General features: G+C 55.8%; 1 protein-coding gene across 1 annotated transcript in view; it reads left to right on the forward strand.

Moving 5' to 3' along the window:
• The first annotated feature begins 434 nt into the window (after positions 1-434).
• Positions 435-9,319, forward strand: part of Bcor (BCL6 corepressor) — a 118,018-nt gene continuing 109,133 nt past the window's right edge. Inside the window, exon 1 of the mRNA XM_055599570.1 lies at positions 435-495. The gene's annotated coding sequence lies outside the window, so the exon portion shown is untranslated. The remainder of the gene's footprint in view (positions 496-9,319) is intronic.

The following is a 9,319-nucleotide window of genomic DNA, read 5'->3' on the forward strand; positions in this document are numbered from 1 at the left end:
GACTTTGAGAGACCTGGGTCCCGGTTCTCACATAACTTGCAGGGTAACTGAAACCAGCAGCATAACTACTTTTACGTGCCTCAGTTTCCTGCTCTGCCAAGCAAGGCCCTTGCACAGAGCCTGAGAGCGAGACCCATCAGTATTAGCAGTTACCTCACCCCTGTACTCCCGTCCACAGACCACTGCTTGGCGGTATTTCAGAAGCTGGCCGGGCCCTCTGCCGCTGACCCTGGAAATCGGGTCACCGTAGACAAGGCGGAGTGTGCTGGGCGCCAGAGGGAGGGGTCTTTTGCGCGCGGCTACTCTACTTTCCCTAGGGCCGCTGGAGAGTCTAAAAACTCACTTCGGAGGAAGGGAAAGAGCGTGAAGTGGCTCTTTCGATTTGAGACACCCCCTCCCCCCCAGGCAGGCGTGGAGTGAAATCTTAGAAGCCGAGGCTGCTGGGTTTGAACGGAATGCCGGAGTCGGTGGAAGTCGGAGCTAGTCCACCCGAAGGTCAGCGAGTTGTTTTGAGTTCTCGTACCCGGAAAGGGGGAGGGGGGGCGGGGAGGAGAAGACGCTAGGGGCCCGAGAGACCCCGCGTCAGAGCCAAAAATTGTTTGTGCTGGGAACAGGCAGCTCGGCGGAAGCCGCGACGTGGGCGGGTCACGTGCGGCGGTGGCCGTGCAGCTGGCGGGGAAGCCGGGCTGAGACAAGGGCCCGGCCGGGGCGAGGGCGGCGCGGGGCCGCGGCTCTCGCCGCCCAAAGTGGAAGCCGAGGAGCCGGGGCTCCGGGGAGCGAGGGGAACCCGAAGCATCGGGCTCGGGAGGCTCTCTCGTTCAGGAGGAGTGCTGTGGGTGGGAGCAGGGGCGCTCCGAGCTCCTCGTGGTGCGGCGCGGGCGGGAGGGAGGAGGACGATGGCCGGAGGCAGTTGGTGGGAGGGGGGGGGAAGACGTGCAGAGGGACCCCAGCGGGGCTTCCCCCCTCCTAGCCAGGGCGAGATCCACTCGGAGATCGCCTGAGTGTCTGAGACCCAAACGGGGAGGCGCCGCTCTTGCAGTCATCGGCCTTGTTTTCTTCTCTCAGGCAAATCCCGGAACGGCCGGAACCGCCATCCCTGTCTGAGTCCCAAGGGCGCTCAAATACGCATGGGGGGAGGGTGCGTCCTGCAGGGCTCCCGGGGTCGGGGAAGGGGGAGAGGACGACAGAGGTGACTTAGGGGGTGTGAGTCGGTGGCGCGCACGAATTCACACCCTCTCCCCCCCCCCCCCCCCCCCCGGGGAGACAGGAGAGCTACTCTCGGCCTCCTTAGGGGAGCGAAGAACTGGAAAGAAACCACCTACAACCACTGAAGAACAGAGATGGCTTCGCGGCCGGTGGACTGGGCCTCAGACTTGCACAGAGTGGCGCGTAATACTCTTGCGTGGGAGGGTTAAGGACACAAACTTGGCCACCTGCCAGAACCCTTGGGAACTCTCCACTTTGATGTTGCCCTCATTCGCCAGGGCCCTGAAATATATTCCCCTCTCGGGGGGGGGGGGGGCGGTCCACGATGCTCTGGTCTGAGGCCTGGAAAGAGTGGTGGTAGTGTGGGCTGGCCTGAGATGAGAAAGCCACCCCCGGTTCCTCTCGGGAAGGCGCAGAGCAGTTGTCTTTGCAAAGTTTCCTGTACTCCTCCCCACACAGCCCAGTTGAGGAAGGGTGGCTCTTCCGGAGGTGAGGGAGGAAGGAATAGCCTCGAAGCTCGGACTGGTGCACTATTTCCTTTAACTCTGACCCTGGAGCTCAAGGGACCCTGTGGGCCCCAGCGTGTTCCTGTTCCAGACGCTGCACTTCAGTTCGCTGCATCGTATACGCATGGTCGCGGCGGCAGCGGCTGCTGAGCAAAGTCTGGGACGACAGGAGAAGCCATTTGCACCCCCCCTCCCAGCAGGTTGGAAGGGGCGGGGGTGTCGCCCTCCGCGGAAGCGTATTTCTGGCAGTGACACTGATTAGATGCTGTGCCGCTACGTGCATGGAATTGGGGTGAGCCTTCATCGCTCCCGTTCGCCACACACACTTTTCTGGTGGGAAAGTTGTGGGTCGCCCCCCCTCCCATCCTCCCCTCTCGCCGCACAGCTGCCGTCTCCGGGGGGCTGAATTAGGAGAACATGTTTCGCGAAGAGGATGGGGCGAGAGGATTTCTCCGGCCCGGGGAAGCCGCCGAGCCCGGGCCTCGAAAATCCAGCCCTGGCTTTGCGTCGAGCTGCCGAGTGCGGCGCTTACGCGCGCCCGGCCAGCCGAGGCCTGGTTTCCATCTGCCCCCTTTGCCTCCGTGTTAAGTTCGCCGGGGAAAACCCAACGATCCGTGCAAAGCCCCTCGGAGGAGCGCTACCCCCCACCCCAGCCTGATCCTGACCGATGGAAAAAATGACAGTATAGGTCAGAACAGGCTGCCCGGGAGTATTAATGCGGCTCTCTCTGTTCCCGGTGCTAGGGGAGGATGGGCGCCTCGCCAGGAAACTGCCGAGGGAGGAACCGCGAGGGCCGCCTGCCCCTCTTGAGGCTAGAAAACGTGGATTCTCACTGGAACCAAACAAATGTGGTCAGACAGCTAAGGGAACTTATCCCAGTTAAATACTGACACATGGGGTGTATTTCAAGCGAGACTCCCTCCCCCACAATCAAATATACTGAGTCGGTTAAAAATAGGACGAGAACAGGTTAATCTATAGAGGCGAACCTTCCTGTTTACTTATCGTGAAACATGCCTTCTGGAGGGTCTGAGCCGAACCCCCTTATCTTGGTACGGACCATGTGTCCTAAGGTAGAGGGGACCCCGTTGCGCTCCATTTTGGGGAACCTTTAATGAATGAACTCGGAGAGACTATTTTTGTGGTAGTTTCTATTTGACGTTGCTTGTTCTCCCTTGCTCGCTCTGGCTTCAGGGTGTTTGTGCTTAGCTTTTACAGACCTCTTGCCTTTCTTCTCCTGCCTACACGCTGCAGGGTGGGAGCAGGAGGAGGCCACAGTGCTATGCCGCTCCCACCGCCACCGCCCTCGGACTCTCACTTGCGCACCGCACCACGCGCCCTCAGAGGCTGGGAAATGTGAGCTCTCCGGGTGGCGCTCGAGAACTGGAATTCTGATTTGGGTCTGAGGAATTGTTACAGAGGCAGGTCGGCCACAGCTTGTGGAGGCTTGAAGACTGTACAGGGCAAGTCCCTGAGGTGACCCAAGCCCCCCGGAAGCAAACCTTAGAGACGCCTGTGTTCTTTGTCTGGGGGCTGGCAGCCTGGCACTCACACACAGCTTAGATAAGGATCTAAGAGCCTATCGTCAGCACTTTTAATTGATAAGTCTACCGCTGGTAACCAAGTATGAGAAATCCCTTGTCTTGGAGAAGGAAAAAGACAACCTCATGTTATGAGTTGTAATGGATCCTTCAAGCCCTTCTTTGTTGCCCCCAACCCCGACACATCTCCCTATCCTGTCAGACATAGTAAAGAGAACTTTTCTTAAGTAGGAATGTGGCCAATCTTGCTCATATAAACATTACTTACATTTGGGTGCTAGGAAAATGTGGTCCACCATTGGCAGAGGACTTGACTTTTAACCCAAGCCTCTCCGAGGACAAGGTAGCCTTGAATCACCTTGGAAAAAAGGTGGGCCGGAAGACCGGTGCTGTGTTCCCTAAGACTGCAGGGAGAGTGTGAGTATGCTGTGTCTGATCCCTGGTTGGAACCTGACATTAATCCAGACTTAAATGAATGCCATTAAAGAACATTGTTACGGGGCCTACGAGCTCATCCTTGGAATCCTAGCACTCAGAAGATTGAGGCAGAGGATTGTATTAAACGCCAGACCCATCTGAGATGACAGAGTGAGACCTTGTGAGGGGTGGGGTCGCGGTGGGGTGGGGGAGTCACTCTTCCACACCACCAGTTCAGGCCTTTAAGGTTACCATGTCAAGAGATACTTGGAGGACATTTTGCCTGAAGTTTCCTGTACACAAAAACAATGCAGTCTCCACTTTGTCCAAACATAACTCTGAATAGACCTGGGGGAACTTTTATCATGTTTCTTACCCCCTCCTTACCCATAGGAAGGGAATATCAAATCCTAACAAGTACACGTGTAACACTGCAGCTGTCTAAGCATTTATTAGTGGAAGCAGGTTCTCAGAGCAACTCTACAATGAGGTGCACACTCAGACCGCTTTCCTTGCCTCAGTGAGAACATTGAGGTTCAGTACTGTTAAGCGGCTAGCTTGCCCCCAAATAGGTCTTGGATTGACCAGAAAGAGGGCCCTGTGGCCTCTCCCACACTGTAACCTACGTGATTTATTTAAAGGGTATTTCAAAGGGAGTGTCTGGACCCCAACCCTCTAAAGTAAAATGTGGCTTCAGGCGCCTGGCGTTTTTGGCTGTTATTTTTGCAAAGGAAAGTTCCAGAGTACGGTAAAAAATTTAAAAAATTTTACTGTGACTCCACAGTACAGAAAGGGCCAAGGGAGGTAGTGTAAAGGCCCCTAGCCCACCTAGCCGCATAGCATCCGGCGGTCACGTCAGCCGGAGGTGACTAGGGCCTGGGGATAGCCGATTGCTTAGGAACTCCTTATCACCCATCGCCTGTGGTCCTGTGCAGCTTAGCCTAAACGGCCACCCGCGGTGGTGGCTGGTTTGTGCAGGTCCCCTGGCTCCAGGCGCGCCCCTGGGCTCCTCTGGTGGGTCTGGCTAGCTGCTTAGTGGTGCCTCCTGAAGCTAACACCCCCCCCCCCCCCGCTTCACTCCACTTGAGGCACTAGCCCTGGGCTAAGCTGCATTGCCTGGGGTTGGAGAGTCCAGTTCAGGTTGGGACTGCTGGTTCGGGCTGTTCGCTTTCAATTCGGCTCGTTACCATTAGCTCCCTCAGCCCCTACTCCCTCTCCAGCGCGCACGAACACGCTTTCCAAGCTCGCTCCGGGCCTCCACTTTCCCTTCCTCTTCCTGGCTCGCTCTGGTGCTTCGATAGCTCAAGGCCAGTATTTGCTTGGAAGAGTCCAGGTGGGGGAGGCTGTGCTGCCCTTTCCCCTAGCCCGCCTATGTGCACACGCTGCTAAAGCCTGGGGCGCACAGCAAGGCCTACGGATTCCCTTGTCCGTCCCTCCTCTCCACCCCCCCACCCCACCCCGAGAAGTGGCAGCTGCTAGTGAGGATCTATTCTATTCGTGCTTCGGAGTGACCCTGGAGTAAAAATAGACCTGGCAGTGGGGCCTGTGTCTGGATTGAGGGGTGGGGTCGGGGAGTAAAGGCTAGTAGGTCTGCCCCTGAACAGTTTCTGTTGACCACAGCATGCCATCCCTGAATGCCCAGGAGAAGATGAGCGGCCTAGGCGCACTTTGGGGGCTTTTAGTGGTTTGGGGAATTCAGGAGAGGCCGTCTAGGCAAGGGAGGGAGCGCAGCAGCCCTAGAGCCTCAAGGCAGAACACCTTTCTTGGAACCTTGAAACCCAGGGGAGCCGCTGCCATCTTCGCGTGCCGAGTAGCAAGTCGCTGGTGATTAAGTGTTTCTTTCAGGCTCCTTCCGGCGTTGCATCTCTCTGGCTTTCCACAGGCTAAAAAGACAAAAACCCAGGGGTGGAGGTGGGGGGCTGGCTCACACAACTGCGCTCTCCACTGTGCTTACCAAGTTTACTGTGGTCCCAGAATGTGCCCTCCTGAACCCTTGCACACCTCGCTAAGGCTTGAAGGGCCTCTGCCCCTATCTTCGATGACTCAAAATCTCGAGTTTCACGGGGAGGGGGCAACAGATTGCCACAGTCACCAACCCACACCCACACCCCGGACTAATCCTTCTTCGTCTCATGGGATTAACTGGACTCACAGGTCCATAAAACACTGGGGGGGGGGGGGGGAGAGTCCAGAGGGTATGTCTGTAGAAACACTTTAAAATAGTCCTCTGTGGCCTGGAGTCGGAATTGACTGGGTGGCTGGGTGGGAAATGAATAAACAGACAATCCGTGAGGTTTTTCGGCTGTGAAGGGAACCACCTCAAGCAGGAGAACGGTAGGCAGATTCCCGCAGAAACGGTGCAGCATTTTACCAAATGACACTGACCCGTCGTAGGCTAGGTAATCAACGCAAGCAGACTGGCTGCACCTGGTTTCTGACGGCACTTCAATGATAAAAAGACAAACAGTCTGAAACTTGGGGGCTGGTCGAGGCAGCCTCCTCATCTGTAAAATAGGAATCAACAGTCCTTCTGTCCCCATGAGGTAGGTTTAAGAGGATGGAAGTGTTAAAGCACTCTGCAAATGCAGTTTGGCCAGTCCATTTCACTGTGGTCAGTGTTCTCTCTCCCACACATGAAGAAACCAGTTTTGTGTGTGTGTGTGTGTGTGTGTTGTTGTTGTTGTTGTTGATTGAAACGGTAGAATTAAGCCCGCCCCCAAGTCCCTGCAAGAATATGGAAGATATGATGACTCCTAAAGCATCTTCATATTTTGACACCCCCCTTTTTCAGACCACTACAAATTAAGTTTTTGAAGAATGGGAGAATCTTTGGAATGTTCTAAGAAAAATTCTCCATTAAAATTCGAGGTTAATGAGAACAAAAAATCCTTTAAGATGTATTAAACACCATTGTAAGAAGAAAACCGGAAGGATATAAATTCAAAGTAGCTTCCTGGCCTTGTTCTCTAATGTGGGTCTGGAGAGCAGATGCCAGTAGATAGCCCACCCACCACACACACACACACACACACACACACACACACACACACACACCACACAACACAGGGCCCCGGAAGTAGGTCTTGACAGATTTGAAAGCTAATTGCAAGGTGATGTAGCTATGCTGGGTGAAGACCAGGAAGCAAGGCGATGACTTGCTTAAAATGAATATCAAAAGAAACACTCAGGCCTACTTGTGTTACCTGAAGGCCTAGAGCTACTCAAACCTAGGAGGCAAGGAGTACCCTGTAATCTTCCCTGAAGGATTCAAGCAACCTGACTGGCCCAGGGTGGTGGCCAGGTGCACAGGGCACGAAGACCCAAGGCCAGCTTTAATTCAGCCTCTCAAATTTGGCGAGGGTTTGGGGTAGGGATAGGAGTGGAGAGGAGGCTCCGCTTGGGGCCCCACAGGCCTTTCTCTCACTTCCTTTGCCTCTGCGACCTCTGGCTAGGGCTAACCAGCCTCCACTTCACCGCCCTTCGCCCTAAGCCCTTCCCGCCCGGACGCCCACGCTGGCTCTCCAGACCTCTGCCTGGCGGTCTCAGCTCTTTTCCTGATTCATTTTAGCGGCGGTTCAGAAAGCATGTTTACCTCGGCAGCCCTGGGCGACTCGATCTGCGTAAAAAAGCCCCGCACGGCAGCGCCGACCAGTAGGGGGGGATTGTCTTATAGATTATTTTTTTTCCTCCTGGTTTTTTGTTTTGTGTTGTGTTTTTTAAACCAGAAGGCGAGGTTGGAGAGGGGGTGGGGTGGCGTGTTGCTGCTGTTTTCGAAAACACTGTGTTTGAAAGAGAAACAAAAGCCGTTTAGGAGGCAGTAAGCAAGGCTGCTTTTACATATTAAAAAGTGCAACGAATACCTAGGGGCCCCCAGCAGTGATAAACCAAACGCTCGGCGGATTTCAACAATTAGCAGTTAATCTGTTATCTGCGGTCACCAAACAAGTTTTGAGGCTCATAGGATACTGAATTCCTGTTCCAATTGAGCCCGGATCTGTTGGGCACATCCAGTACCCATAGTTTCTCCTGGTGCAAGCCCAGTTTAGCAGAACTGGGTTTCCCAGGTTGGGCCACGGATTTGAGCCACATTAAGATTCTCTTAGGCAGTCGACGATCTGCCTGCGTCGCCGTTCGGATTCTGGCCTTGTCTGTCTGATTCAGAATTGTCTCAAGCGGTTTGCACCCCCTAGTTTCGCAGGCCCCTGAATTTTGCACGTGCTAGCCCCCCCCCCAAAAAAAAATTTAACAATGAGCTACAGGAAGTAAAGTGAATCCCTGGGCCTGGAACTCAGACTGCTACACCACCTGGTCCTGGGAAGCCCATTCGGGTACCCAGACCTCCCCTAGGGCCGCTGCAGCCTGCATTCATCTTCGGCCTCCGCGGGCCAGGGCGGGCGGGGTAGGCCAGAAGGCACTAAGCGCCTGGAGCCTGCACGATGATAAATATTGCGCAGACAGCCCATAAATAATTTGCATTATGTTCAGCTGACAACGCAGGGCGATTAATTTTAATAGCTACATATTTGCCTGGGCTGCTGCTTTCGTAGGCCCGGTAATGAAAGGCGAGAGGCCGCCTTGGCTTCGTGCTCGTGGTCCCGGAAGGCAGCCAGGAGGAACGGGAAAAAGGCCCGATGCGGTGTCTCCTCCAGGCAGTCTCCAGGGATTCGCGGTCCCTGGGTCCCTCTCCCGCCCTCTGCGCAGCTTAGAAGCGGGGTGCGCACGGAAGCCCAAGCAAGCCCAAGGCCTCAAGCAACAGGAGCCACCATTATGACATGGCAGTTTTCGGGGTTGGGAGAGACACTTCTGGATAGGGAGACCCCGCGGGGGCCGTGTGACCCACCCAGGCCAAACCCGGAGTGAATTCGGTAGGGTAGATCACAGTCCTCTTTGGGGAAGTGCTGGTGTTCTCCAACGCGCCCGTTCGTCGTCAGTGGGCCTTAAGCGTGGCGGGGGCTCTGCCGACCTCCGGGCAGGAGCAAGGGGCCAAACAAAGCCGTGGTGTCCGCGTATCCTGCCCTGTCGTTTGGCTCAGTGTCCCCTTTGCCCATCCTGCACCCCGAGGGGAGCCCCCTGCCCCACCCCACTCCCCCAGCTCTTGGTTGCCAAGCACGGCCCACGGACAGGATGGAAAGAAAGGCTCCAGAGCAGCTCCTTAAGAGAGGGGGCGGGGAGAAGAACGCGGCTAGAAAGGACACAACACAGCGGCCGCCGCGGTCCCGCGGTGCCCCGGTGCGTGCGTGTGCGTGTCTGTGTGTGCGTTGCGATGACAAAGCCCGGCTGCCGTCAGCAAGCTCCAGGCTGCCACAGGGGGGGGGGAGGGGGGGAAGAGAAAGTAGTGGCGGGGGGGGGGGGGGGAGCTTGGAACCCTTGCTCGCGTAGGTAGCGGGGAGCAGAAGCTTCTCTGGAGAAAGAGTTCATTCATGAGCCACAGGAGTCTCCGCGGCCCGGCCAGGTGGAGCAGGCTGCAACCAGCACCTGCGTATTTGCCTTTCTGGAAACAAGAAAGCGCGTCGATCATTACCATATTTTAATTGCCTTTCTCAAAGGTCATCTTTAATTATGGGTTGCGAGGAGGGCTGGCTAAGGGGTCTGCAACCCTCTAGTGTGTGTGTGTGTGTGTGTGTGTGTGTGTGTGTGTGTGTGTGTGTG

This window comes from Psammomys obesus, unplaced genomic scaffold, assembly GCF_907164565.1.
Source record: "Psammomys obesus unplaced genomic scaffold, mPsaObe1.curated_primary_1811, whole genome shotgun sequence".
In the NCBI taxonomy this organism is placed as follows: Eukaryota; Metazoa; Chordata; class Mammalia; order Rodentia; family Muridae; genus Psammomys; species Psammomys obesus.